The following is a 5,017-nucleotide window of genomic DNA, read 5'->3' on the forward strand; positions in this document are numbered from 1 at the left end:
CTGAATCCAGGCAAGAGGACAGAAGTTAGGAAAACAGAAATGCCAATAGGGGGTGTAGAGAGTCCCATCCCAGTAGGAACGTGGAACCTGAGAGGGCAAAGAAAAGCAGGTTTCAGGCCCAGATTCAAGATGCTCTACACTTACCTGTCCTCAGTAATGAAGATGCCCAACTTCCTGAGCCAAGGACTTATGTGATTTTGGTTAAGACATTCATTCATGCACAAACCCATCCATCCATCTGTCCACTCATTCATCTATCCATCCATCCACATCCATCCATCCATCCATCCATCCTTCCATCCATCCAGTCATCTGTCCATGCATCCATCCATCTATCCATCCTTCCATCCATCCAGTCATCTGTCCATCCATCCATCCACATCCCTCCATCCATCCCTCCATCCATCCATCCATCCATCCATGCATCCATCCATCCATCCATCCAGTCATCTGTCCATTCATCCATCCATCCATCCATCCATCCATCCATCCATCCATCCATCCATCCATCCATCTATCCATTCATCCATCCATCCATCCATCCATCCATCCATCCATCCATCCATCCATCCGTTCACCCATTCTTCTGTCCATCCATCCTATGTATCCATTTATCTGTCCGCCCATCCCTCCATCTATCCATCTGTTCACCTATCCATTCATTCATCAGCTCATCCACCCACCCATCCAATATATATTTAGTATTGAGTTCCTTTTATGTGGCAGGTACTATGCTAAGCATCGAGGATGCAATTCTGAGGAAACTGATTCAGTTCCTTTCTTGTCGAAGTTTATAGTCCAACAGGGCCTTGATAATCACTAATGTAATATGAATTGGCATAAATTCTATGAAAGGCATTTATGGCTAAGAAGCCTATGAACAAGGGTCTGATCTAGTCTCCACTGAGGAGGTGAATGGTGCTGGCCAGTCACTGGGAGAAGGGAGTTGTGAGGACCATTTCTGATAGTACGTCTCAGGTGAAAAGGGCCTAGACCTGGTCGTTTGACTCCTCAATTGCACTATGCTTCCTACTGTGTAGCTGTAAGACCAAGACTTAGCAGGAAAGTGGTAGGAAACCAGATGGGGGCAGGTGGGCATGGCCTGGCCAAACAGACTGTGAGAAGGTTTTTGTATTTATCTTAAAAACACGGGAAAGCCTAGGAAGGGCTTGACGGAGAGTGAATTAATAATCACATTTACATTTTGAGACAGTTCTCTAGATTTTAAAGACTGATTGAAGAAGAGAAGTCATAGGGACACCAGTTGGTGAGCCATGGTATAGGCACTGCCATTGTGCCTATGGTCATGCCATTGATAAATAACACCCAGGGACCAAAAGCTAAGGTTTACAGGAGGAATCAGCCTCTAACAATAGGAAATGTGATGGGAGGGATGGTGGGGAAAGAGAGGAGACAAGCCCTAACTGTGCACCAGCCACGCTAATGCTTTACTACTATATTAGTTTCCTGGGGCACAATGTGGGCACAAAGTCCCACAATGTGGGGCTTTAAATATAGAAATGTATTTTCTCAGTGTTCTAGAGAACAGAAGTCTGAAATTAAGGTCTTGGCAGGGCTGTGCTCTCTCTGCCTGAAGGCTTTAGGAGAGATTCTGTTCCATGCCTTTCTTCTAGCTTCTGGTATTGCCAACAAACCTTGGTGCCTCTTGACTTACAGACATCACTCCAATCTCTGCCTACATCTTCACATGTTTTCCCTGTATGTCTGTGTCCTTATGGCTGTTTCTTATAAGGACACCAGTCATACTGGATCAAGTCCCACCCTAATGACCTCATTGCTACTTCATTACATCTGTTTCCAAAGAAAGGCCACATTCATAGGATCCTGGGGATTAAGATTTCAACATATCTTTTTGGGAATACAGTTCAACCTAGAACAAGAACGTTCTTATTCTTAGTCCTCACAATGACGTCCACATGACAAACACCTCCTCTCTGCCTCTGCTTTCTCCCTACTCCACCATCTATAGCAATTGTTGCCATGCACTGGGTGTCCTTTTTGTCCTGGGAGTGCTAATGCTTTATGACCAATGCACCCAACAGTCCTCTGGGGAAGGTAGATGGGGGAATGAAAATTTGATGAGGTTAAGTGAGTCTCCCATTTGCACAGCTGAGAAGTTGTAGGTTGGCATTTATACTGGAATTTAGTTTCGTTTTGGTTTTCTCCAATCCCTAGCTCTTTCTTTTTCACCTCTCTGCATTCTGAGGGGGTGAACTCCTACCTTATGCCACCTCCTGCAAAGAGGATCTCAGGCAATCACTGATCCATCTAGAGGGGCCTCAGACTAGGGTCTTCAGGGGAACAGGTCAATGATCGGGTATTTTTCATCCCCTCTGGCTTTTCAACTAGCATAGTTTGTAATTAGTTTTTGAATAATACTCTGCCACATTGTAAGTGTTAATAATTATACAATCAAAATCTCCATTAAAATAAGTGTGCACCATTATTGGTGTAATTAGGTTTAAAAGACAGAGTTTTAGGACAATGAGGTCTGTTATTTTCCTCTATCATTTTCTTCTCTTTTTTCTCTCTCTTTTCCTTCCTCTCTCCCCGTCTCGTCAACTCTTCCTATCTCTTGTATATCAGTGGTGTGTGTGTGTGTTTGAGCAAATAAGAGAAATGCAAATAGGCATTCAGCCTTCTCACCACAAGTCTAATTCTTGGTCAAGTGATTATATAATGCTTTTTTCTTCGGGGGAACTTATACATCAGAAACGAAGACTCCCCATTGCCCTTAAAACAATCACATGAAATTGGTGGAAGAAAAACACATTGGGCTTGACTTTACATTGTCTAGCTCAGCTGTATGCATCTGTCACTTCATTTTTGCCTTTGCTCTTTTCTTATGTCACCATTTTGCCTTTTGTAAGGCAGTTGGATATGGTAGATGCAGCGAAGACTTTGAACTGAGAGACCCTGGTTCAAATTATGATTCAGAAACTTCTTAGTGGTCTCATTTTATGCTTCTGTTTCTCTGGTCCTTAAAGTCATTCATTCATTTGAACCTTTCCTAATACTTAATTCAACATCTTCTTATGACGTGTTGAGCACCGTTCCAGGTAATGAGGATCCAGCCATGAATGGAAAATGTTTCTGGTCTCAAGCAGCTTCCATTTTGGTGTTTTAGTTATTCTTTGAGATTTCTTTGACATCTTTTAACTTAAGTATACAGCGTGTATCATGTCATCCAAATCCATAGCTATCACATATAGATGAGTTTTTATTTGGTAGCCATGATCTTTCTGCTAAACCCACGTAAATTCAATCTCTGTTGGTTCTTTCCCTTTGGATGTCCTCCAAAGCACATTAAACTCAATATTGAGCTCACAGTCTATCCCCACCAATGATTTCTTCCATACAGTTGCCTCACTACATAGCCTAACAAACATATAAATACATATAAAGGCTTTGAGGGCAATGCTTTACACTTTTCTGTCTTGATCATGCTTTACCATAAATAGGAAATCAGTAAATATATTAAGCAAATGATGGAATGAATGAATAATAAGCATACAGTCTAAGAGGGAAGATAGATTTTGAAAGAAATATATACAGTTCTTCTATTACATTAGGAGACAGAAAATCCAACTGTCTTGATTTAAAACATCAAGTCTGAAAATGGAAGGTTGAGTAAAGTGCTCTTGGAGGGCAATAACACAAGAACTGCCCAAATCAGGAAATTATTCACTGAGGAGGCAACATGTTAATTGGGTTTTTAAGGAATAATAGAGATTTTTTACATAGAGAAAACTTGCAGGATAAAAGAAACACAGATTTAGTAGAGGGGAAGAGCAGGAACTGGTTTGTTGCGTGAGCTTCACTCATAGTGTGTAGCCTAAAAACACTTTGAAAATATTTGTTTATCCACTATCAAACCTATTTTGTCATCTTGTTACAGTAGATAGCTAGTCAGACATAAGCAGGGCAGGAGAGCCTTTTCCCCCGGGGCCACCTACCTGATGTCAGGGAATCATCAGGTGATGGTCAGGTGGTTGTTACACTGTTTCTCTAAAGTAATAATTGGTAGCAGCCAGAGCCAGGGAGAGGAAGTCCCCTAATAGATAGAAACATCTAAAACTGGTGATCAGCAACTTTCTGATAAGATCTCAGGAGTTGAAAGAGTGGACTCACACATGTGCCCTAAGAGGCAAAATTGTGGAGTTGAATTGGTATATGACCTTCTAGGAACATTCAAACTGGAAAGGGAAGAACGCCTCAAGTGAGCCTGCGTACAACTCTAGTAAACACACTGAACGTGCGGCCCCACCCAAGTGCTGGCAAGCCACTGAGCATGCGGATAGCCCACGCCAAGAGAATCAGAAGAGAAGGGATGCAGCCTCTCAGAAGCACACCAATGTATAGAACCTAAAGGCAAAGGCCAAGCCTCGAACTTGATCTCTCAAGTCACCCACTTACCACTGGGGAGTGTATCCCAGTGTCTTCCCACTGGTGAACATATCTGAGTCACAGTACCAAAGTATGTTAGCAGAGGTGAATTCATATGGTCTGCAGCAACCTAAATTCTTCCTTCCTCAAAAGAAAGAATTTGAATGAGGAGCATAAGGCAGAAGGAGAGACCAAGGAAAGGTTTAGAGCAGGAGTGAAAGTTTAGTAAAAAGCATTAGAGTAGCGTCAAAAGGATTGGTACCAATTCTTCTTGGAATGTCTGGTAAAATTCTGCTGTGAATCTGTCTGGGTCTGGACTGTTTTATTGTTGGTAATTTTTTAAATTACAATTTCAGTCTCACTGCTTGTTGTTGGGGTGTCTAATTCTTCCTGATTTAAGCTAGGAGAGTTGTATTTTTCCAGAAATTTATCCATGTCTTCTAGGTTTTCTAGTTTATGTGTCTAAAGATGTTCATGGTAGCCTTGAATGATCTTTTGTATTTTAGTGGTGTCAGTTGTAACAGCTCCTGCTTTGTTTCTTAATGAGGTTATTTGGATTTTCTCTCTTCTTTTCTTGGTTAAACTTGCTAATTGTCTATCAATTTTATCT

Source organism: Mandrillus leucophaeus, unplaced genomic scaffold (genome assembly GCF_000951045.1).
Source record: "Mandrillus leucophaeus isolate KB7577 unplaced genomic scaffold, Mleu.le_1.0 Scaffold317, whole genome shotgun sequence".
Lineage (NCBI taxonomy): Eukaryota > Metazoa > Chordata > Mammalia > Primates > Cercopithecidae > Mandrillus > Mandrillus leucophaeus.